This window comes from Homarus americanus, unplaced genomic scaffold (genome assembly GCF_018991925.1).
Source record: "Homarus americanus isolate GMGI-L3 unplaced genomic scaffold, GMGI_Hamer_2.0 scaffold15555, whole genome shotgun sequence".
NCBI classification, from domain to species: Eukaryota; Metazoa; Arthropoda; class Malacostraca; order Decapoda; family Nephropidae; genus Homarus; species Homarus americanus.
The window spans coordinates 127,501-154,614 of record NW_024725226.1 but is presented as its reverse complement, the minus strand read 5'-3'; the positions used below and the strand labels follow the sequence as shown (position 1 = coordinate 154,614).

Genomic DNA, 27,114 nt, shown 5'->3' with positions numbered 1-27,114 from the left:
GACGACTCTAGACAGTAAAGATTAAATTTTCCTTAAATTTATGATTCATAACTGACAACTTTTATCCTAAGGTGAACTTACCTCTTTGGCTCTATTTCAGTAATTGTTATTCCCAAATATAATGTGTTCTCTGTTCTCTATTCTTCATGTGAGATCATTAGAAGGCTATGAACAGCTTAAAGATTTTCATTAAATATTTAAACAAAAAAATATCCAAACAAGATAATTTAAGTCTTATGAAATTCAGGGAAGCATTAGAGAAATATAAGTTCAGGCGCCAAGAGGGTTTGATCCCTAAGGCAGGACAGTGGGTAAAATAATCCACATAAACTAGTCAAAATATACAATAATAATACTGTAGTGCCATTGAGAACATAGATCCTTATAAAATCCCCCCCCCCCAAAAAAAAAATTAAAACTAGATAAAAAAAATCCATTTATGTCTCTTAATGTTGTCAGATGGTATTAAGGTTAGTATTTGTGGGTACGGCGAGAAAAAACCCTGTATACCCCGGGTTACGTAAGGCTGACTTACGAACATCCGTTAATACGTATTTGGTGATTTATTTATTTTTTTTGTTACTTTCCTTCTTATTTTGTTCCTTATTCCCTTACATCTGGAGTCGGGTTGATGGTTCCGTCTCAGATATATCCCCGTCTGTCTTCAACACCCTTTACCGTCATTAGTGTCTCATATGTCTCACTCAACCACGTCCATCTACCTTATCTTCTCTCTGTATGTCTTCTCCTGGATCTCCTCTCACTGATTGGTTCACTTCAGACTCTCTTGAGCACCTCTTCCTCTTTCTCCTCCTCCTCCTCCCCCTCCTTCTCTTGCTCCTCGTCCTTCCTCTTCCTCCTGTTCCTACTCCTGGTCCTCTCGTCACACCACATAACCTTTAACACCCCCTCCCCTCACTCCTGCTAAATCAACACTGGTTTTAATAATGTTCCAATCACGTCTTCAGTTGTTCGTGGGGGCTGTTTCGAGCTATCATCGTGTAGTGTTGTGTCTAAATCTGTCAGAATATAAATGAACACCCACCAATAAGTCCTTCATTTTTACGACGGTTTTTATTCCAAGTCCTCTATTAAATAAGAACTAGATAAGTATTGAGATTGATATATATTACTTATTTGTGTATATGGACAGTCTTAGTATATCTTTATTAGTTAAAACCACGAGGGAATTGTTGGGTAAAGGATAAATTGTTGCTTTATTTGATGTAATGCCTTAAGATATGAATGAGGACCTGGAAAAGAAACAGGAATTGAGATCTCACTTAATTTCTGAAATTCTGTAGGAAAACGCCAGAAAACATGTGGGTCCAAACACCATTTAAATGAGATGAAACTTGATATATGACTTATCACCTTATTTCTAAGTTGTGTCTTACCGGACCAGAGAAGGCAAGTGTGTGATGGTCAGTGGGTTACCTTCCTTCCTTCCTTCCGTCCTTCCTTCCTTCCTTCCTTCCTTCCTTCCTTCCTTCCTTCCTTCCTTCCTTCCTTCCTTCCTTCCTTCCTTCCTTCCTTCCTTCCTTCCGTTTGGCTGGGTGGGTGGGGAGGGACAACATGTGGTGACAACTTCCTTCCCCGACTCTAGCTCAGCTTGGGGGGGATAGGGAGGGGAGTAGGGAAGAGGTGATGGAAAGGGAGGGAGTGGAGGATAAGAAAGATATTGGAGAGGGGGGGGGAGGATGTGGAGAAGAAGGGAAGAAAACATTAAAGGGGAATGGATGATGGGAAGGAAGACAAATGAAGAGTAAGGAGGAAAGGTATAGGGAAAGAGAGGAATCTAGAGGGGAAAGAAGGGATGTGGAGGGGAAGGGAAGAGATTCGAAGAGGAAGAGAGAGAGAGAGAGAGAGAGAGGAAGAAGATAGATAATGATAGGGAAGAGAAAGATTCGAAGAGAGAAAAGAGAGAATGAAAGAGGAACAGAGGTAAATTCAGGATAAGGGAGGGAAGACAAGGAGAAGTAGAAAAGTTAGAATACAAAGCGTAGTATAGGAGGAGACAAGGAAGGAACATGAGCTACAACACCAAGAACTGTTTACTCAATATAGATCAACAGGGATAGCAAAAAAAAAATAACAATTTAGATATGTATTAAATTCAGGAATATTATTATACATTGGCGGGCTACCCAGAGTATATTTATTGTCCTAGGGAAGAGGGCCTAACAACCCTTATGTATTACCTCGTTACAGGTCATGAATTACGATACAAGCAAATGTGTGTCGCCCAGAGAAACACGTAAAGATAATAACCAAATTCTACGAGCGAGGTGTTAAATGCATCGAAAGTCACTGTGAATGTATGTCCAAGTTTGTTTGTTATGGTATGAAATATACAGATGATATTAATAATGTTTTGTGGCGTATTTTCTAAAAAAAGTAAATACAAAATTATCAGATTTTTTTTTATATTACTGATACATCATAAAAATTGCGAGGCCATAATTGGATAGTGTTAGACCCCCCTCTCTATATATATCGCACTAACGAGGGAATCTTTAAATTCTACAACAAATTTGGACTTGCTGCTGCTGCTTCTATCACTGTTCACTGTAATTAATTATCTCTAAAAAATAGATAAAGAGCAGCTGGCAGGGTGTTGAAGATATTTGGATATAATTTAGCGTTCATGTATAATAACGCCACTGTAAATATGCCAGAGATCCACACATGTACTCGTGAATGGTTGTATCTAAGTATGAAAATTCACTTGTATGGCTGAGTGTATACAGACATGATGCTACTTGTACAGGTAGGAGGCAGTACAGGCAGGAGGCAGGAGTCAGTACAGGCAGGAGGCAGTACAGGCAGGAGGCAGTACAGGCAGGAGGCGTGAGGCAGGAGTCAGTACAGGCAAGAGTCCCAGTACAGGCAGGAGGCAGTGAGGAGGCAGGAGGCAGTGAGGCGGGAGCGAGGTGCAGACAGGAGGCAGTGCAGGCGGGAGTCAGTACAGGCCAGGGGTCAGTACAGGCAGAGGTCAGTACAGGCAGGAGGCGAGTATGGGCAGGAGACAGTACATGCAGAGGTCAGTACAGGCAGGTCAGGAGGTACAGGCAGGGAGCAGGTGGGCAGGAGGGCAGTGCAGGCAGGAGGCAGGAGTCGAGTGGGCAGGAGGCGAGTACAGGCAGGAGGCAGCCTGGAGCCCAGGAGGCAGGAGTCGAGGCAAGGCATGAGGCAGTGGGCAGGAGTCAATTACGTGGGAGGCAGTACAGGCGGGAGCGAGGCCCAGGCAGGGAGCGAGTACAGGCAGGGGAGGCCATGGGGGCGGAGTCAGTACAGGCAGAGGTCAGTACAGGCAGGAGGCAGTACAGGCGGAGTCAGTACAGGCAGGGGTCAGTACAGGCAGAGGCAGTACGGAGGCAGGAGGCAGTACAGACAGGAGGCAGTACAGGCAGGGAGGCAGTACAGGCAGGAGCGAGTAGACGGAGGCAGCACAGGCAGGAGTCAGTACAGGCAGGGTCAGGTACAGGCAGGGGGAGTCAGGGAAGTACGGGCAGGGCAGTGGGGCAGGAGGCAGTACAGGCAGGAGGCAGGCTGGGCAGGAGGCAGGAGGCAGTACAGGCAGGAGGCAGTACATGCAGGAGGCAGTAGAGGCAGGAGGCAGTCTGTCTTTCAGTATATTGTGTTGAACAGCCTCGGTGTTTTCTTCCATGTTAATCGTTAGTATTTTTCCATTACTCGTGGATATGGTATAAAGTAAGGCCTTGCAAAGTCCTATGTAAGTCCGTCCATACATAAACAAGCAAGAAATATACATAAAACACATACTGTTTTATACATGTACATGCTTTAAAACATACAGGTATATAATGTATAGATTATTCAAAGTTACTGTACATAATTGTATACCGACATTCAGACCCACATGAAATACGTATGTATACAGTATTATAAAGACATACAAAAGCTATACATACACAAAGCCTGTCTATGCATGACTATACGCAGGTAAGCATGTATATATATATCATGAAAAACAACGAATTGCCTGTTATTCCTTATCGTACCTAATACAACACTCGTAAAGCTCCGTAAACTCTCCCCTACTAATTTCCACGCACCTAATATGTGTGGCGACGCGCACAACCTATTATCACTTACCATACAGCGAACAAAACACCAGTGTAGGATATAAGCAAATTACCTACTAATCTCACCTACAACTGTTTAACGATTGATACACCTACTTATCAATTTATCGATTTTACACACACCACAAAAGAACATTGAAAATACAGAATGGGACGAACACCCACCGCATTTTTAGAACGTTAGGTAAATACTCGCTCTATATGGCGTTACCGACTGTCCTACACCCACTTAGTAAGCACCTGTGTGGAGGCGTACTCGTATACAGCGACCCACCAGTTTTGATAAGCAAATGAAAACACAAGCATGGTGACTAATATACACACACATGTACATCTCCGTCTCCCACACATAATGAAACTGTCTGTGTGATGGAGTAGGCAGGCATTTATGTTTTGATGACGCACACACACACACACACACACACACACACACACACACACACACACACACACTAGAGCAGGACCTGGGTGTTACTGGGTACATATATTCAAAGTTCCTCACTCATATTCTGTCAAGTTACCCGTGAGTGATGCGGGTTATGGTGAAGGAACAGTTTACAAATGTTTACTTCAGTGCAATGATGACATGTTGGTTGGAGGTGAAGGGGTGGAATATGAAGATAACTAAATAAGAGAATAAGGGAAGGAAGAAAATACAAAAACAAATGAAAAAAAAGAAAGATGAAGAGACTCAGAAAGGAAAGAATAAAATAAGCGAATTTATAAAAAAAAAAAAAAAACGCTGAAAATACAACATCCTTGCCCTAATTTGCATATCAAAGACAATAACCAACGAATAAAGGTAAAGACGATGTTTCTCAAACTAAATAACTCGTATGGAAATTCATGTTATTAAGATATACACAAAATATTGATCTAGATATGCTTAGTTTTCGTTCACATTAAGAAACAACAAGAGAAATATTGACGCGACTGAGAGGAGAGGGATGGGTGAGGGTGAATGATGTATTCCTACCTCTCCTACCTCCCCCTACACCCTCCTACCTCCCCCTACACCCCACCCTCCTACCTCCCCTACCCCTCCTACCTCCCCTACACCCCACCCTCCTACCTCCCCCTACACCTACCTCCCCTACACCCACCCTCCTACCTCCCCACCCCACCCTCCTACCTCCCCCTACACCCACCCTCTACCTCCCCACCTCCTACCTCCCCACCCCTCCTGCCTCCCCCACCCCTACCTCATACCTCCCCACCCTCCCCTCTTTATCACTCTGTACTGGAGAAGCATAACACGAACACGACTCAGTATTCTTATCACTTGTGTCCTTATCAAGTACGTAAATGATCCTTATTATGTCCTTATCAAGTACGTATTATTTACCTCCATATACAGTATAAGTAGGTAGTCTCTTAATAACCACAACTAACACACATACACACACACACATAAGACTCACAATAATCTATGTTTTATTCCTGGAACCAAACCTAACCTAACCTTATTGTGAAATAGAAGCTAAAAAAAAAAGAATAGAAAATGGTAAAATGTTGGGCCAGAGGATTAGGTAAATAAGGCGAGCGTCCATCACTGTGTCGGGGAGGGAAAACAACACACTGACCACACAAGGACCACCACCTGATGTATACTTGATAACACTAAATACTTTAGTGCCTCCTAGTTCTACACACACTCTCTCTCTCTCTCTCTACTCTCTTTTATAGTGTGTGTGTGTGTGTGTGTGTGTGTGTGTGTGTGTGTGTGTGTGTGTGTGTGTGTGTGTGTGTGTGTGGTCCAGCTTGAGTCTGTTTGGGGGTCTGCTGGCAGGACACCCATAAGAGGACCACCGCGTATAGCTCTGTAAACTCTCACTGACGTCGAGTGTAAATCATGTAAACAACTTGAACTGTATAATTTATGCTTCTGTGAATCAGGAGATAAGCGACGGGCAGTGATTCATGATGGTGTTGGTGGGATTGCTTACTGGCGCTCTGATTTATGGGGGTGAGTAGGTGAAGAATATACATGCCTTGATATGTGTCATTTTTAGAGTAATCATATATACCGTATATAATGTTTTCCTCTCTCAGTACAAGTGTGTGTGTGTGTGTGTGTGTGTGTGTGTGAATTTATAGACAAACTTAAAAGCACTCATGCACTTTAAATCGTAAACAATATGTAGAAGTTTTCACAATACACATCTACTGATGTATGAAGAACACAGTATAACATACACACACACACACACACACACACACACACACACACACACACACACACACACACACTGTCTCACAAATTTTCTTTCGTTGTCCCGCCGCCTAAGGTCTCAGGTCACGTAACTCAAGACTTGTGAACGACAGTGGTGACGGAGGTCACAACTGGGTGACTCGGGGTCACCAACCACTACAGCAAGGAGACATAATATTAATAAAAGGCAAAAGATAATAATAATAATAATAATAATAATAATAATAATAATAATAATAATAATAATAATAATAATAATACTGTGTGATTAGATGATTTCCTGTAAGATCTCCATGCCTATCAGTGAGCCTTGAGCTATCGTCTGTAGGGAGGTTGAGTCACTGAAGAGGGGGCGTGAGATGGGTCCATGTTCTAATTGGCTTCACTTCTCCTGGGCCCTAACCTAACTTAACCTAATCTAAACTCAATTAACCATTAAAATTGGTCCATTAGGCTTGGGGCCCCTTTGGACTGGCTCACATCCTTGTCTACGTGTTTGTTGTTCGATATCACACAGCCTACACGACCTAACAAACCCAGCTCCCTCAATGATCAGGTTAGGTTAGGTTAGGTTAGGATTAGGTTAGGTTAGGTTAGGTTAGGTTTGGTTAGGTTAAGTTAGGGCCCAGTATGCCGGGAGTTCATTTGACGAGTCACCAGGAGTTAAGAAGTCTTATCAGGAGTTCACAGCTGGAACGAATCCGGTTGTGTAAGTTTTGTGGGTCCGTGTGTAAAGAAGACGTTCTGGGTGTGGCTGTGGTATAACAATTTAGGAATTTTGTACATGTTTAATTTCAGGGCCTGTAGACACACACGCACACACACATCAGTCATAGGTTTTTGAATTGCTTCACTCTCTAAAGTTTAACGCTGAAGTGGACATTAGTAACATTATAAATAACCTTTAATGTGAGATTAAGTAATTAAGTGGACAAAAATATAATCCACAAATTTAAATTATTAATTACAATCTTCATCAGTTTTGTATATATATATATATATTGATTTTTAGATTTTTTTATTATATTTTTATTTATTTTCTATTATTTTCTGACAATTTATTCGTTAATTACTTATTATTAATGTTTCTTTTGTTTATTTGTTTCTCCTGAGTTCCTCCATCTACTGTAATAATGCAATTCACAAGATAAATAAACCATGACTAAACAACATTAAACTCTATGAACAGGAGACCGACAAACTATCTTACACACATACCAGCTTTTGTGAGTGCTACTCGTGGGTGAGTGAGGGAGGTGTGACGCACGACTACAACACAACAGCAATATGAGACAGCCATGACAGGCGACCCGGCCAGAGGGGTCCAGTCCTGGCCGTCACCCAGGTGCTAAGACCGCCAATAATCTCTCTATTGTTATGAGGTCACGACGAGAGCTGACCCGGGCAGGGGGTGGAGAGGGGGGCTGAGCTTTCCTGATCTTAGGATAGGGAGAGGAGGGGAGAGCTATGGGGAAGGGGAATGGGAGTGTAGATGGGGGTGAGAAGGTCGTGTATGGGAGTGGGATGGGGTGAGAAGGATGTGTATGGGTTGGGGAGAGGGTCGTGCATGGGAGGGGAGAGGGTCAATGGGGAGAGGAGGAGATCTTCGTGTATGGGAGGGGAGGAGAGGGTCGTATTTGGGAGGGGTAGGCTAGTCTAGGGGAGGTGGGGAAGCTATTTGGGTTAGGTTAGGTTAAGTTATTAGTACTATCGTCAATATCTCCAGTGACCTTAGTGGGTGAGAGGAGGAGGAAGGGAGGGGGGGGATTGTAGGGAGGTAAATAGTGAAGATGTAGGAGAGAGGTAATGTAGTGCGGGAGGGAAAGCTGTGTGAGAGAGAAGGAGGAATGATGGAGGTATACAAGTGATGGTGATGGATGGGGTTATTGTAGTGGAGGGTCTGAAGAAGGAGGAGGAGGAAGAGGAAGAAGGAGGTGGTGGAGGAGGAGGAGGAGGAGGAGGAGGGGGACGAAGAGGAGGAAGAGGAAAGAGATGTTATCGTAAGTGGTCAAGTACAGGTAGGAGAGGTATACTGGGAGGTGATCACTGGTCAGGTGTGGAAAGTGGAATAAGAGGGGGGAAGGGAGTAAAGGAGGAGAGGGTAGGAAAAAGATAGAACCCGGAGAAGAAAGGGAAGTAAGAGAAGAGTGAAGGGAGAAAATGAGAGAAGAGAAGAGAAAGTGGGTAATGGGAGAGGAGGAAAGAGAGGGAGTTTAGCGACCTTGGGGGAAGGGTGAGCATGGGGAGTGATGGAGGGAGGGAGGGAGGGAGTATTAAGGGCGAGAAGGGAGGGAAGTTGATGGAGGGAGGGAGGGAGGGAGGGAGTATTAAGGGAGAGAAGGGTGAGTATGAAGGTTACTACAGTGTGAATGAAAGGATGAAAGAAAATAGAGAAAGAATAAGGAAAGAAAATAATCGTTAAGATATAAAAAAAAGATGGTGCAATTGAAAGTAAAGATAGAATGAATGGAGGAGAGGGAGAGAATTAAGACACATATAGGTGATAGAAGAGAGGTGGCAGAATGAGGGAGGGAGAGAGGGAGTAAGGGTGAGGCAGAATGAGAGATAAAGAGAGTTAAAGAAGAAGAACTCTGATTAAGGAAGAAGGGAGATAAGGGAGAGGATGAATAATAGAGAAGATGTGAGAAAGAGGGAGAAAGAAGAGGAAGAAATGTTGTGAAGATGATAAATATAAGGACATAGAATAAGAAGGAGCGCGAATGAAAGAGGAAATGAAAGAGAGAGAGAGAGCGTGGGCAGGAGGGAAGTAGACAACGTGGAAAGAAGAAAAGGAATGAGAGAGGGGATGAGGGAGATATAGATGGCGGCGAAAGTAGAGAGAGAGAGAGAGAGAGAGAGAGAGAGAGAGAGCTACTCGACTAATGGCTCAGAGTTACACCTTCATACTCTCATTACCAGCGAACACCCTCCAGGTAGGTACTCGTACACGTCATGGCTAATGCACTATCTTATCTTCCTGGCCTCCTGAAACTTCTCCAACTTCTCCAACTACTACTACTACTACTACTACCACTACTACTACTACTACTACTACTGCTGCTGCTGCTACTGCTGCACCACCGGGTTAATAATCTCTGACCTGGGAGTAAATGCCTTGGTGTATTCACTTCGTGTGTGTGTGTGTGTGTGTGTGTGTGTGTGTGTGTGTGTGTGTGTGTGTGTGTGTGTGTGTGTGTGTGTGTGTGTGTGTGTTGGAGCTGAACTATATTACCTCAAAGAGTAATTGCATTTCCGTTGTCTGTGTGTGCGTGTGTGTGTGTGTGTGTGTGTGTGGCTGAATTATTATATCAAAGGGTTAAGGGGGGTGTCTGTATCTGTGTCTGTGTTTAATAAATTCTGGCTTGTTATTTACACAGCTTGACACCCTCACTCATTGGTCATCAGATAACAGCATACACACAGACAAACACACACACACACACACACACACACACACACACACACACACACACGGACGTGTTTGGACTGGTTTAGTGAGTAATTTACACACGCTAATTACACCTTGACGAATGACCAGGTGTTAGTTAGGTCGTGTCAATACTCGTAGTTCAGAACAAGTTGGCTTAATGTTCCGCTAAGACGACAACACGACACCACAGCAGGGGAGGAGACCAAGTGAACGACCGATAGACGATAGATGATGGAAGGACGACAGGGAGAGAAAACTGGGGTGAGAGCAGAAGGGAGGAAAATGGGAAGAAGAGGAAACAAAGATAGGAGATGAGATAATGGTATTTGGAGAGGAAAAACAGGTTTATGGTGGAACTGGTAAGATGGTGATGGCAGGGTGGTGGTGGTAGTGGTGATGGTGGCAGGGTGGCGGTGGCAATGGCGTTGGTGGTGGTGGTGATGGTACAGAACTTCGAAAACCTAATCATAACTACAGTAATATGTTACGTGTGATAGATAGATAGATAGATAGATAGATAGATAGATAGATAGATAGATAGATAGATAGATAGGAAGGAAGGAGAAGATAATCGGCTAAAGCGAGGAATGTAGGTGAGGGGGGGGGAGAAAGGAGAAATGAAAGGAAAGACGGAGTAAAGCAGGGAGACAGGAGATGGGAAGGAGTGAAAGGAGTGCAAGGAGGTGGAAAGCGGCAGACAGGTGAGAAATGAAGGCGAGGTAAAGGAGTTGGTCGTGTGTGTGTGTGTGTGTGTGTGTGTGTGTGTGTGTGTGTGTGTGTGTGTGTGTGTTATTATTAAACCCACCATGCATGCCGACGGGGGTATCTTTTTATCGTATATTCTGTCATTAAATCTGTTTGTCTGTGAACATAATGCACATAAAATAAAATAATAAAATTAGTCAGTCAGTCAGTCAGTCAGTCAGTCAGTCGAATCATATAACACCACCACCACGCTAAGAACTGACTAATTAAGGAAATAAGTTTATAATTTATCTGTTAAAAAATGGATGCTGTGACCTAGACAAGAATCAGTCCTAAGCTCCTGAAGGTGTAAAATGCTAACCCAACCAGTCTCTCTAATAACGTGTGACGGATCATGGATTTACACTTGGGATTCTGAGACAAAGATGGTGTCTGGATGTGAGAAGTGCCACAGATCATCACCACAATCCATCATCTGCTGCCAAGGTTAGGTTAGGTTAGGTTTGGACTGTGAGGGATGCAACACGTACCAGAACATCAGGGATAAGCGAAGTTGTAGGAGTATTGACCAAGATGTTGTGTTGATGAGCTGAGGTAACACGGGTTTATATCTTAGGTTTATTAATGTACAGTATATATGAAGATCTTTCTGTGTGGTAAGATGTTCAGTTATGATGGTGAGGTGAGACGGTTACCTTAGGCGTGGGTACAGAGGCGGATAAAAGACAGACCTCTCTTGTTCTTGGTGCAGGGGAGTTGGACGGTAACTAATGGATGTGTTTTGTCGCCTGAGACTAGTGTGATCAATGCTGAAGTCTGGTGGTTATTATTTTGCTTTTGTGTTTATTTTCTCAATGAATTTATTCACCACCTTTTAATATATTTGATGAAAGATATTGTGTAATGTTTAGATAAAACCACTCACACATAATAATGGATGGCCGGCCGAAGGGTCACCAAGGCGTGAATTTGTTTAAGGTGTAGAAACTGTCGCCAACACAACAACCACACCCTGAGTTAACGACATGCATGACCCAGTGTCAAGGAATAGTTCTAGAAGACCGGACAACTCGCCAACTGCACTGGCTAACCATTACCCCGGAATACGATCCACAAATCAATTAACATCCAGGTTCCCAATTACTGCTGGGTAGACAGAGGGAAATGGCGTAAAGAAATTTGCCCATAGTTTCACCCTGCCCGGGGATCGAACCCGGGTCCGCTAGCTTGCGAGGCAAACATGCTGACCACACACACACACACACACACACACACACACACACACACACCAAGAGAGGCAGTTCATAATAATTACATCGTACCCCACAAAAAAAAGTGAAACTCTTTTTTGCGTCAAATCTAATTAGCAAAAACTTCATCGTTCCATAGAATCAACATTTAATTAAGGAACTTTGATCCCTCACAAGGTTGTCCTCAAAGGCTCCTTATACCAACAAGTTTCCACCGCCGTCGACCGCCTCATACTCTCACGTCAGGCAAAGTTCCTCCAGCGAGACTAATCAAATTTACCCTTATAATGTTTGTCCTTCAGATTAATATAAGATTTTTTTATTATTTTTTTTTGGTTCTTGATCTTTTTATCGTTCAAGTTTGTTCTCTCAAGTTTGTTTGTGGGAAGTTTGTTGAGCCTTAGTGACGGAATTTCGGTTTATATTTATATTAGGGAGACGTATTTTGACCCATCGTGACTGAATCTCGTTTTATTTATATTTTTTATGGTGTAGAGGAACTATGGTGAAAAATGTGGAGGTGAGTGGTGTTGAATTACCGGACTGTTGAGAGTTAATTAAGTTTTATAGATGTTGAGGGGAAAAAGGGGGAACTTGACGAGGGTAATTTCCGACTTTATTCCTTGAACTTCTCTTTTCTTGATTTTGTTGTGATATCTCTCTTTGCCTTTGGTATTCCGGTGTAACTTTTTTTTTTATCAAAGTCCAATGAGGTTCTGCTGATAGATACCTTATGACGTAGATAGAAACCTTATGACGTAGATAGATACCTTGTGACGTTGATAGATACCTTATGACGTAGGTAGATGTGACGTAGATAGATACCTTGTGACGTAGATAGATACCTTGTGACGTTGATAGATGCCTTGTGACGTTGATGGAGTATGACGTGAAGATACTTGTGACGTTGATAGATACCTTATGACGTAGGTAGAGTGTGGACAGGTGTATTTTTTTCAGGTGTTGATACCGTATCTTATTCAGTGTTCGTCTTACTCTCTACCTGTCACCTCCTCCCACCCTCCTCTCCCTATCTCTCACCCTCTCTCACTTCATTTTATACACCTCTCACCGTCTTCCTCCTCACTCTCTACCTCTCACCTCCTCCTCCTCTCTACCTTTATCTCCTCCTCCACACTCCTCCTCTCTACCTGTCACCTCCTCCCACCTCTCTCTCCCTATCTCTCACCCTCTCTCACTTCATTTTATACACCTCTCACCGTCTTCCTCCTCACTCTCTACCTCTCACCTCTCTACCTCTCACCTCCCTCCTCACTCTCTACCTCCTCTGCCACCTCACCACTCTGCCGCCCTCAATATATATTTACAAGAGAACATTATCTTCAAGATTATCTATATAATATGAATCGTATATAATCCTAAACGATATATTATAACATCATGGTAATTATCTTTCTTTCTTTCAGTCAGGTCTTGCTGTCGAAGAGTCTGACGCCCTTCTACAACGAGCTCAGAGTAAGTGTTTGATTAATCTCAGTAAAAAAGTTTCTGTGATTTTCCCTGGACCCAAGAAGGTTACAAATGTGTTTATGAATTAGTTATCAGATGTGTTAGTGATTTATGGCGTGTTGTTAAACTAGAGAGCCAGGGGGTGCAAGGAGGAACCCGTGGCGTGATAGGGCCAGAGACGCGGGGATATGATTATTATTTTTTTTTTTGGGGGGGGGGGCTTTCCACGGATAATGGCTAGTTTATTGTGCATCCCGTAATCGTCTTGTGAATGCCAGAACAAAAATGATTACAGAGCAGGTGTCAAAAAGGGTGTTGGTCAGACTCCAGTGGTGAGGATACTGTGACGTTGAAATTTGATTGTATGTCACCGGGTATTTTCAGTATAATGTCTGTATAGTTCTTGACATAGGAATTGGCTTAATGTATTTACTGGGTACATAATATGGGTTGTATATTTATTCCTTCTATCTTACTTACCCTCAGAGTTCATTGCACACACAGTATTTGTTCTGTTGTTCACGGTGTTCTAGTGTGTGGGCGGGTGTGTGGGCGGGTGTGTGGGCGGGTGTGTGGGCGGGCGTGTGAGAGTCGTGGTGGCAAGAGAGGAGGGGGGTGGATACAGTTAAAGGGTTCGTGCTTACCAGTTAAGAACTACGTAAGGGCCGGTAGAGGAATAAAACTTCTATCGGACTCGAAAAAATCACATGAGTACCTCAGTCAGTCAGAAGTCAGGTAATGCGTTCATAGAGCTTACAAACGCATCTTGAGACAAAAATGGCGCTCCGTGACCCATAACATAAAACGGTGACTTATCTGAGAACACGGGGGAAGATAGCGAGGTATTTCGTCTTATCTCTCGACAGCAGTTTAGACCTGACCTTGTATGAACGATGGTTACACCTGACCTTGTATGAACGATGGTCCAGATATTGAGTGATAATTATGACCGTCTCCTCCCACCCACAAGGCCCCAGGGAAGGTGAGGAACGGCTGGTGTATACTGAGGTCAAATTCGCTTTATTTTCCCGTAGATGAAAGAGTCTTATAAGGGGGTACAAAGTTAGTATGATACTGTTTTTGGAGTCGTGTGTGTGTGTGTGTGTGTGTGTGTGTGTGTGTGTGTGTGTGTGTGTGTGTGTGTGTGTGTGTAACACCTAAACCTACACTCTAAACATTTCTTTACACACACACCCCTTAAACTGTGTTATGTCTCTTCCACCACATCTCTGCCTATCGGATTACACTGTTCGATATTCACACTTCACTGGCCGCTATTCGGATGTCAATTAAGTTTTATGATGTAATTGCAATAGCTAATAAGACTTCGTTATTGGGGATCCCTCCATAGATTGGTGTGTGTGTGTGCGTGTGTGTGTGTGTGTGTGTGTGTGTGTGTGTGTGTGTGTGTGTGTGTGTGTGTGTGTGTGTGTGTTGAAATTAATTCGCATATACTTGTACGGCTTCCTTAATTCCAGATTTAATTGAAAGTAAATTGACCACTAATGTTATCTGGCTTCCTGGATGACGACGCTGATAGCAAGAATCCTGACTGTGACTCCCCTCTAACCCGTCCAATACTGTGGGGTCCTGTCATGTAGTAGACCAATATATCTAAAGCCTGATACTGGTCAGCTGGGCCCCAACCTCAATGCCCATCAGTCCTTATAAGCCCTAATCTTAATACCCCGCAGTCCTAATAGACCTTTGTCCTAATAGGCTCATGTCCTAATACCTCACAGTCCTAATAGGTCCTAGCCCTATGTGGCCCTAAAAACTGACAATAACTTCATTTATGTAGGATGATCGAATGCCCGAAAGAGATGCGCATTAATCCATAAATGATGTTACTAACATAATGGAATGTTATCGACAAACAATTTCTCCAGGAATTTACGATACCTGGCGACCCTGTATCAGAATGTCTCATGAAGGTCCTACAAAAATTTACCATTAAGATATGAAACGTAGTGGCCAGTGATGTGTGTAAGTCATCGAGAGTTTAATAGATTTGATTATATTTGTTTTTATAAAGTTAAGTCACTTAAAAGTCATCGAAAGTTTGATAGTTAGGATTATATTAATTTTGTATAAAGTCTTTTCATTTAAAAGTCATGGATTACAATTTTTTTTTATAAAGTTGAAGTCATTTTATAGCCAAGTGGGATGTCAGAAGACTCGAGTATATTTCCATTATCACAAAGAGTTGAATAAACTATTTTACTGGTGACAGACGTGTGGCAGCCAGCTCTCCCCGCCAAATTTGATATTTAAATTATGTTCAGCTATTGGATTATTTTTAATTATTCTAGCGGCGTCAAACTGTGGAAAATTGGTCTGAATTCTGTCATGAATTTGTTACAGAAGAGAGAGGAGAGCGTTTGATATGGAAATTATTTAACGCTGAATGTTGTACAAGACACCTTGCTAAATACAGAAAATAGTTTCAGGGAATAATACTGATATGTCGATAAAACTAAATACCAATATGTATTTCCACGCATACTTACATGAATATAAATATTTTGGATGAATACACCAATGAATTCACAGCTTAAATACACGTATAAATTTACATATGCGATGTTTACAATATTAACAAATATTCGTCGTCAGGACACTAACCGGGTCTCTCCCACGGCAGTATATCACAGGAAAATATCTGACGCAGACCTTCACTCTTGTGGTTTAGTTGACCTGTGTGTTATAGGCCTCGCTCCTCCCCACGTCCACCTCTGTGTCACCAAGATGATATCAGTACTAGTCTTATCCACACACACACACACACACACACACACACACACACACACTCTCGAACATTCACACCAGACAAACACTTCTCAGATCATAAAACACAAAAAGCTATTCATTTTGTACACAACATTACAGGCCGTACCAGGTGTAGTACTGAGAAAACTCCCTTACCTTGATAGTCACCTTCTGTCCGCAGCACCACCTTCACCAGCCATAAATATAATCACAAGCGGTAAAATTACGCGTGAAAATAACGAGCCCAGAAGTCAACCAGCAGAACACACGCATGGAAGAGACAAGGGAGAGAAGAAGCACCACGGGAGGGAGATTACGTGAGGGAGGGAGGGAGATTACGTGAGGGAGGGGGGGGGGGAGATTACGTGAGGAAGGATAGGAAGGCTAAAGTCTAGAGTGCATTGACCAGCTTAGCTCAAGAGATAATTTTGACCAATAAGAAGCCCTGCCCCTGGGTTATATTTCTCACCATTAGTATTATGGGATTTCTTTCTCATCATCTGAGTCACTGTTGGAAATATAGTTACTTAAGAGCTTTGTTTCTCATCTTGTTATGGGATATTTTTTTTTTATTTATTTTTAGTAGAGTTAATTTTTTCTATTGTTATTTTTCATCTTCTTTTATTTATGAATTTTGGATTATGATTATTTGTTATTATTATTATTATTATTATTATTATTATTATTATTATTATTATTATTATTATTATTATTATTATTTAGTAGTTGTTAGGTTAGATCAGGTTAGGTTAGGTTAGGTTAGGTTAGGATAAATTACGTCAGGTTAGGTTATTTTGACCAACAGAGCGCTACAAGGACCAGACAAAGTAATTAATAACTGATGGAGAGGAGGAGGGGATGGGGAGAGTCGCTGAACGGAAGGAAGGAGAAAGAGGCGGATGGGAGAAGGAAACTGAGATAAGAGGGGAAAAGACCAAAACAAAACTACAAAGAGGAAATGTAAAGGAAATGGGAAAATAATAAGAAGGGAAAGAAGGGGGGAAGAGAATAAAGAGATGATGTGAAGGGATAGGGGAAAAAGGGAATTATTGCAGGAAAGATGAGAAAAGGTAATGGAGAGAGTAATAGGGAGAGGGAGGATGAGAAAATATGTTGGTGTTTATAGGACATATGGACGGACACTCGGGTTGATGTCCTTAATTACACATATGACATACGAGATGCATCACCTGAGGAAATGTCAAACCAATCAACCAATCAAGTTACGTTATTGATCCACTGTAGCCAAACAGCGACCCACTTTGTTTATTTATTGACAAATCAGGCAACCAGCTAGCCAGTCAATCTACCTACCGATAGTTAAACCAAGAAGCCAACCAAGAAGTCAGCCCAGTCTATTTCCAAACCTACCAGTCGCCCAGTCAACCAACCAGTTTTACCAGCCAACAAACCAACATGTAGTGAGGAGAGGCAAGCAAGTATGGAGGTTGGAAATGTACAATAAGACACAAGGTTTGTGTAGGAGGCAGTGGAGGTGAGAGGGGAGGGGAGGCAGGATGTTCTCGTCCCGGGAGACTTACTTCCAATGGTGGTGATGGTGGTGGTATTCTTGTTGTTGTTGTTGTTGTTTGTGGTGGTGGTCTTGTTGCTGGTGGTGGTCTTGTTGTTGTTGATAGTGGTGGTGGTGATACTATTGTTGTTGTTGTTGTTGTTGTTGGTGGTGGTCTTGTTTTCTGGGGGAGAATAATTCACTAAGAGTTGTCTAATTGTCACCTTTTTCACCTGTCTTGTGCTGAAAGCAAATGGAGAACCTGTGTCTGTGTCTTTTTATCAATTTTATTCTGTGCGCTGATGATCTGAGGAAGTGTGTGTGTCTCTCTCTAGTAGTTCCGCGTGTGTGTGTGTGTGTTGAGTTATACAAGATGCCAGTTCTGTGGAGTAATGACGACAGATACACCGAGAGATATATACAACTTCACGACAAAAGAGAAATTGATGGAATGGTAAATGTTGATGGTGAAGAAGACGTGATCGAGCAACTCTGGGTCATATTACTAATCGAAACATGGGGAGGTTTATTCCAGGTATGGCTGCCGTGTACAATACGGAGGTGTCATCCCACTTGGACGATCGTCTGTTTTATGTCATTTCTATCCTCTTTATTTATATGATCAGGTTACGTTACGTTAAATAGCATAACACAGACGATCATCTAAGTAGGATGTAAGCATATACAGAAGCGGGTTGTAAAGACGTAATAATTAATGTTGTTATGGAGTCACGGATTTACAGACAGCGGCGGCGAGTTTCACAGTGGCAGTAAGGGTGGTGGTGGCGAAGTACGAAGTGTTGGTGCTGGTGGTACTGGTAGGTGTGGGTATTTATTATCATAACTACAGCTGGAGGGTAAAAGCAAACACGAGCGTGAGTGGACGATTTCTTGGCACATTGTTCAAATTAGATAAGCAAATAAGACTAAAACTGTTAAAGCTTAAAAATAACTCACTCTCTCTCTCTCTCTCTCTCTCTCTCTCTCTCTCTCTCTCTCTCTCTCTCTCTTTCTTACATCAGAGAGAGATGGAGGGAAGATGAACATTGTACTTCTCAACCATCCATTTCGACAAGTCACTGTAAACTCAATGCCTCAAAGACCGCCATATATCTGTGGGTAACTAAAGTAAACAAAAGCGGTGTTGAGCGTGGCTAGATGTTCACCCATACACCACCAACCAAGTGGAGTCATCCTCAACTTGATAAAAGAGGTAGATGTGGCGAATAACACAAGAAGATCACAATGAGGTGCGGCCGAGCTCCCGCTGCCCCCTGAGTGTGTTGCGTGAGGACTCCTGAACGAGGCTCGATTGGGTAATTGTGAGGGGGTGGTGAGGTACTGAGACCCAGCCAGCTGTCCTCACGGTAGGCCCCAGCTGGCTACTCGGCCTCCCATATCTCTGACGCTCTTGATTTTTGTTACGTTACTTTGCTGGTCAAGTTATGCTCTCTTTACGTCACTTGCTGGTCATGTCACGCTTTCCTTACGTCACTTATTGGTCATGTCACGTTCTCCTTACGTCACCTGTTGATCACATGACGGTCTCCTGACGTATTCTGCTTATAACATTATGTACTACAGTCAACAGTAGAAGTTCGTCCCGTTGATCTGGTAACACTGTTTGGAGAAGAGTTGACAGATATGTTTTAAATGACTAGTTATTTGAGATTTATGCCGCACCCTCATGTATTCACCCTGTTCACATATTTAAACAGCGTGTGAGGAAGCGTCTGGCAGTTCAAGGTCAACCAGTGAGCGTTACGAGTGAAGACATATTAAGTGCGGTACATTAATATTCAATCCCAATCAGTTTCATTGTCGACGTTATATTCTGGTGTTCGCAGTTAGAGTGAGAAACGAGAATTAGGTGAATGTTTTACAAGGGTTTTTGTTGAGTTTTATTTCAGTTTTAAGAAATTTATCCTTTATAAAAGAAATTACTCCCAAGGTCAATGAAATAAACGCCGTGTGTGAATGTTGTTGAGTGTCTCTTGTAAATTTAATGAGGACAGTGGCAATGTGTTGATATATTATATTGATGCTGTAGCCCTCGCATGCACACACGATTAATGACGGCACGTGTTACATTTTAGCTCATGGTGGGAATTCATACATAACTCATTACTCATTGGCTAAAGCAGTATGCGAGATCTCTATCACTTTGTCAATAACGCTTAAGAAATGTAAAAATATCTTACTCGTCAATGAATAATTTTTTTTTTCACTTATGGCTATAATAATAAAGTGATCAATCTCAATAATATTATAAATTGATTGTTTTTATACATGATGATGGGTTAAATTGGTAATAATCAAGAGTTGTGGTAGTGCGGTGTTATTGCTCGTACGTCTGGCTGACATAACTAAACATTATCTTGATGCGGGTGAGGTAAGTCAGACAATAACTCAGGTAAGACATTCACTAGGCTGACTGGCACAACTAAAACACTAGTCACCTGATAAATAAACCTCATGCATATCATTACCTTGTCCAGAACAGCGCCTTAGAGTGGCATGATGAAGGGTGTCCTTTTGATTCCCTCCCAAATTAGCTGCTGCGGTTTTCTTGTACGTGTTGTCAGGCGTTGAAGACCAATAGTTAGTAATTTATTCGTGTTTTAACATATCCGGTATAACCACGACCAACAGTGGTGAATATTCCTTTTTTTTTATATTTAGGGTTGAAGTGAATGACAGATATTACGAACTTTCCTCTATATTAACATAAAACACCCGGATTTACGACAATTACCCGTTCTGCGGCGCCTTTTCCCTCTGTAATTTGGTTTGGTAGGAAAAACTTGACGTGATCTCCTTACCCAAAGCTACCCTACCTTATTGAACCTTACCTAATTGAACCACCCTTACCAAACGTAGCTTACACAAGAAAATACTTAAAGGGAATGGTGAAAAATGTCCTGCCTGGCAAAAAAGTTATGTGGGTGAAAATGTGTTTTTTATCTGCTCGTTTTTTTTTTCTTTAAACATTAACTTCAGTTGAGATAAGAGTAAAAGTTAATATTCAACACTACTCGTCTCTTCTCGTACGTTTAATTAATGTCAAATTATGCAATCTGCGTTAAACAGCTTTGTCTAGTAATTTAAATTAAGTTGTTATAGCATTCATGTTGTTTTGAATATTATTCTCTTCATCCAAACGAAAATGGGAGGAATTTCTTCAAACCCGAAAGTCATCTTGGCATCAATGTTCTCTATGGTAACTTTCATACTGTTGGTCCCTAAGGAAGTATTCTGGTAAGTCCCATGAGTCCCGGCACAAGTGACTGGCTGTCCTGTACTACATGCTGCTGTAATAGAGACTTTCAAATTTATATTGGCGATACATGTATATAATATATCACGTTGGGGCTCCAGCCAGTGGACGGGTAAGATACGGTCCGAGACGCTTATAAATGACACAGTGAAGGCCGCTGCTACAGGAGGAACACGGGGCGCTGGACCAAGGAGGCCGGTGATTCCATAAAACCTTTACCGGCCAGGAAACAGGCACAGCTTCCTGCGTGTGGATGAAAACAAAGGAGAGCTGTTCCACCTTCTGGCAAAATGCTGTACTGTTCTTTGATTGAGGTTGAAGACAAAGACCCGCACTGTACCGCTGTGTTCACCCCCAGAGAGAACAAACCCCAGGTAGAGTCACGCACACCCACGTTGAGGTAAATAGTATAGTAATAATTTTCTTAACATTTAATATTCAAACAGAAAACATCATTATATTTTGATGCAAATCCTCTTCTAACGTCAACCAGTAAATGGCTCACCTCCTACTTGGTGTTTGTTCTACATCGTTTAAAATGTAGTCTGATACCTTCACTAGCTGTCGTAACCCGGGAATATCCACTTAGGAGCAACGTTTATCGTGTATAATAAAACGCTTTTTATATTTACGTTCTTGTCAAATTGGGATTAAGCTTTATTTTAATACATATATACTACACACACACACACACACACACACACACACACACACACACACACACACACACACACACACACACACACACACACACCCCTCTCTCCTGCTCCAGACATAAACACACACGCTATCTACAGTCCTCACAAAACACTGAATAAGTTAAGAGGAAGAAAATGAATTGTGGTGGGGAGCGACCAAGGTGCAGGTAGTAGTTGTGGTGATGGTGGTAGTGATAGTTGTTGTGATTGTGATGATGGCGGTTGTGGGGTTATTAGTACGAAATGGTCTATGGTGGTATTGGTAGTGGTGGTGTTAGTGGTGGTGGTGGGGGTGGTGGTGGTGGGGGTGATAGTAACATTTAGCAGCCAGTGGCGGTGTTGGTGGTGGATTTATTAGTGGTAATGATGGTGGTAGTTGTGGTAATATTAGTGGTGGTATGTATGGTGGCAGTGGTGGTGGTGGGGGTAGTGATAATGGTGATGAAGGTGGTAAAGGTGGTGGTAATAGTGGAAGTGATGGTAGTGGTGGTGGTGTGGACGTTCAAGATTGACAATTAAGAGCTGGTTACCTTCTTCATGCACTGCTGGACTGGCTATTGGAGGGATAGTGGCCGGAGGGGAGAAGTGAGAGAGGAGGAGGAAGATTGGTAAAGGAGGGGGAGGGGGATTAGTAAAGGAGGAGGAGGAAGAGGGGAGGGAGGAGAATGATAATTGTCAAAGGAGGGGGTAGGAGGAGGAGGAGGAGGAGGGAGTGTAGATGAAGATGAAAGAAGAAAGAGCGTGGAGAACGAGGAAGGAGGGAGGAGAAGATAAAAAGAGAAGGATAGAAGAAGGAAAGAAAAAGGTGAGGGTAGATGAAAACTGAAGAAGTACGGATAGGAGAAGAGAAGGAGGTTGGGTAATGTTTTGTTAGGTTAGGTTAGAGTTAGGCTGTAAGTTTTCAAACGAAATTATCTGGGGTGCCTAATCTTCACCTGAGCCCATAACGTTAACAGTTCATATGACTAAAATAATTACATTTGATAAGTTAACAGTTGAGGAAAAACAAACAAAAACATTACTCGTCTCAGCAGCTGACGTATGACGCATCAGACAGGTAAATGCGTCTGTCGTTTTACCTGGAGTTATTTAGCCTCATTACCTGGCGAGAGGGATTACACGTGTTGTGGTGGTTTACTGCTGAGTAATTTGTGAGTCTTGTGTATTGTATTGTCTCTTATATGTGGCCAGAGTGATATAGTGTGTGTGTGTGTGTGTGTGTGTGTGTGTGTGTGTGTGTGTGTGTGTGTGTGTGTGTGGTATAGAAGAGGCAGCAGCACACAGTATTGACATAGAGACACAAGATAATATGTTCACCCCTGAGCTTGTACACTCGTATGTCAAAGATTAACAACTCTCATCACATACCACTTGCTCTCTTTACTTCATTAATGTCAATACAAGTCCTGAAAAATTTTACTATCATGTTATAGAATAGAGTAAGCGGAATGTACATCAAGTGAACGTACACGAATCGAGCGTAATTTAACCTGATATTAGTGGGCTCATTAACCGCATTGAAGAGGAATGAGGTTAATTTACATATTATGACAAGATAAGTGTTATATTGAGGTTATTTTTGTAATGAATCTCGTAAAGAAAAGCTAAGATTTTCTGTAGTATGTGAAGAAGATTATAGCTCGGATACTGGTAATTTTTTCTTTTCAATTTTTAAAAAGTGTTTGTTGTAGGGACTATGAGCTAGGAACACGTCATAATAACCCTGGTATTTGAAGTACCCAAATTAAACAACAAAGAGAGCCGCTTAAACCAGTTAAACCGTAGATATTATCCTTTTGTCAAACCAGAGAAAATTTTAAACCTGCAAAGAGGAATGCAAAAAAAAAATAAATAAATAAATAATAATAAAATGCAGTTCTATGTAAATAATAATGCTTTGAAAACTAAATTGAAATTGAAAATATTATCAAATAGCCTTTTTTTTCAAGAAATTTTCGTCTATAATGGCACAGTTAAAGAGAGCTTTGGCCAGGGTGTGGTAGGCTGTTGTTATGTGGAGGAGGAACACTGTAAAACTCGCCCCCTATAACTCCCGACGCAAGAGTCATAATTGCTTGAGACGACACAAATGGTGATGGTCTTCATTAGCGAGAGTCATCAGTGTCTTTGTGTGTATGTTTTATGGGGCACTTGAAGCAAATATTACCCGGAATTGTTTTTTTCTCACTAATGTTGGAAGCTTCTGACAACTGGTGTATACTCTTCACTGAGGTTCACTTCCTCTTGTAAGGCCGGCCATGTTTATACACACACACACATATACGATTACACACACACACACACACACACACACACACACACACACACACACACACACACCGCTTGGATGAGTGTGGTGTGGGAGGGGATGGGTGTCACTTGGTCAAGAGTGACAACAATCTGTGGCATCAGTGACTCCTTCCTCCCTCTACCTTTCACCAGTAACCCTCCCTCCCTCCCTCCCTCAGCCATGTTGATATTGTTATTATTATTGACTCTATCTGTGTTCTTCTGGCTAAATAATCTGTTTCAATATCAATATCGCTAACCCTCCTACCACCCCCCCCCTATTTCCTCTCTCCACCACTCCCTTACCCTCCTTCCCTCCTTCCACCACTCACCACTAACCCTCCTACCATTCTTACTTCCCTCCCTTCAACAACTGACTGACCCTCCCTCCCTCCAATAATTCCCCTCCATCCCTCCTCTCCACCAGTCACCACTAACCCTCCTACCCTTCTTACTGCCCTCCCTCCAACACTCACAGCTAACCCTCCCTCCTACCCTTCTTACTTCCCTCCCTCCAACACTCACAGCTAACCCTCCCTCCCTCCAATAATTTCCCTCCATCCTTCCTTCCCTCCCCTCCACCAGTGACCCAGATATCCAACTAGTACAGTATGGTACAGAAATCAGTGTGAGTGAGGCAGTAACTTCACATCTGGGGCCAACAGTATACGTCTCCTGTGATGTAAAGTAAAGACGTAAGGAAGTTTATTTGAGCTGTTATCTTACGTTGTGTAATTTGGGATCTGGCGTTATATTGTACCAAATTATCGGAAATGTTTCTTGTTATTGTTCTTGTTATTGTTATTGTTCTTGTTCTTCTTGTTCTTGTTGTTGTTGTTGTTGTTGTTGTTGTTCTTTTATTATTATTTTTATTATTGTTATTATTATTATTATTATTATTATTATTATTATTATTATTATTATTATTATTATTATTATTATTATTATTATTATTATTATTATTATTATTATTATTATATCGAATTACTGACCAAACACGAAGTAGCATTCATTTTCTATCGTCAGAACCTCAACCTACAGCAGTCAGACCTGAATAAAATCCCTCACGGTATGTTAGTTGTGTGTGATCATGTAGAGGAACGTGTAGTTAGTCAAAGAAGTGCTGACCATTATCATTTCTTTATGGATCACCTGAAGATTAGCGCTCCAGCTTATCTATCCCTTGGTGATTAATTACCTTGATGCTACCTCCTCTCTCTCTCTCTCTCTTCCCTGTTCAGTTTCCTTCTCCCACTCTTCCCGGTCACGTCTGTCTCTTCCCTGTCAATATTTCAATGTTTCCACTCACTAGTCTCTAGCTCTCCATGTATTTTCCTCTTTCACCTTCCAAGATGTTTACCTCGTTTCCCTCACCTTCTTTTCCCCTCTTTTCTTATGACTTTCTTTCCTTATATCTCTTCTTCCTCTTTTCGTGCCCTCATCTCTCTCCTCTTTCACTCGTGTGTGTGTCTTCTCTCTCCTAACACCCCCACATAGTCTTCTCTACCATGAGCATCGTCCCCGCCAGGTCCCCGTCGTGCACCATATGCGTCCTGCTCATCACTTGTCGCCCTCCCCGCAGTGCTGCCACCTGGACCTGCGCATGCGCATCAGGGGGTCGCTTCCGGTGCGCTGTGAGATCTCCCTCGGAAGGTTTATGTAGTTTATTTCTTAATTTCCCAGACGTTGCCGACGATTTATGAGGTATGTGCTGTGTGTCCACATACGAGACGTAAACTTTGTCATGGTGGTAATTATTGTAATTTTCGTGTCCGGGAACGCGACGTAAGTATCAACACTAGTCGCTGTAATTACCGGGATATTTTGCGGTAAATCAACGGAAACTTATTAAAGAGAAGATTGTGATGGGAAGTGAAATTTATATCACGGGGATTTTTTTGTTGGTAATGTGATATATGGGCCTATAACAGTTGTTGAGGTGATATATGTTATAGACACAGGAAATTAAAAATAAGGAACACGTGTTTGATATACAGTATAGTGTGTGTGTGTGTGTGTGTGTGTGTGTGTGTGTGTGTGTGTGTGTGTGTAACTTGAAGCAGATAGTCGACGAATTATCATGAGTTGTGTACTAATGTTTGTAAATAAAGCTATGAGCATAAATAATAATAATAATAATATTAACAGAGTATCCATAGCAGTTGTATGAATGACAATGTGTATATGACAGAATGGAGCACTTGAAGATTAGACGGGGTATTTCACCAGAGGATCAAAAACCCTAATGCTAACCTGGCTTACCCTAACCCCCCTCCCGAGGTAGTGTATATGTACAGTGCATCAAACACACACACACACACACACACACACACACACACACACACACACACACACACACACACACAGTTTACCACGCATGGCTTATTTCTGAAATAAAACTATTATTGCTATGGTTATTTTTATGTTTACTCTCGTCATTACCATAGTTGCATTTATTATTGTTTGCTTCTTTGTGCGAATGGCGGGCGGACACACTGTTGCTACACCATATAGGTATTATTATTATTATTAGTAGTAGTAGTAGTAGTAGTAGTATTTTATTATTATTATTATTATTAGTAGTAGTAGTAGTAGTATTTTAATATTATTATTATTATTAGTAGTAGTAGTAGTAGTAGTAGCAGTAGTAGTAGTATTTTATTATTATTATTATTATTATTATTATTATTATTATTATTATTATTATTATTATTATTGTTGTTGTTGTTGTTGTTGTTGTTTTGATTGATTCGGGTTAAACTTTATTTAGGTTTATTTTAGTGTTTCCTTTATCACCATTATTATTTTTTACGTAATTTCGCTAAATTTAATGTATTTCTTGGTATCGTAACTTCAGCCATATATATCAACACTAGTTATTCCTTGAGACCAGTAACGTAAATAAGTTGTTAATGTGTAAAGTTCCTGGTGGGCTGTGTTATGACTCCTGGGGTATAAGTATTATTTTTGAGTTAGGAGGACATTCTTTGGTCGTACGTCAAGTTACTCGTCTCTCTTTTGTTCTCCTTACTGTGTTTCTCAAGTTTATTATGATTTCTCGGATACAAAAAAACAAAAACAAAAAAACAGGGTAACATTTGACACAGACTAAGAGGCAAACAAAAGCAGAATATTCGTGATTTTTTTTTTTTTTATTTAACTCACATAAGCCATCCCATACAACTTGGGAAGAGGTGGCCATATACATAAAGTTGCCTCCGAATAAACACGGTTAGGACTGCAGGGCTCAAAATGTTACGAGAATTTCCCTAGAATTTCTCACCTAACCACCGCTCTTCTGTCCTGCTTATCGGTCGATCTATATGATTTAGGGGACGATAGGGTGGATCTAATGTGTGTATTTTCATAATTCCCGACGTAAGCTTCTGTAAACA

General features: G+C 41.7%; 1 long non-coding RNA gene across 1 annotated transcript in view; it reads left to right on the top strand.

Moving 5' to 3' along the window:
* LOC121864768 overlaps positions 1-27,114 on the top strand; it is a 122,735-nt gene that overhangs the window by 44,577 nt on the left and 51,044 nt on the right. The window contains exon 4 of the long non-coding RNA XR_006088651.1: positions 13,134-13,182. This is a non-coding gene — a long non-coding RNA (uncharacterized LOC121864768). The remainder of the gene's footprint in view (positions 1-13,133; positions 13,183-27,114) is intronic.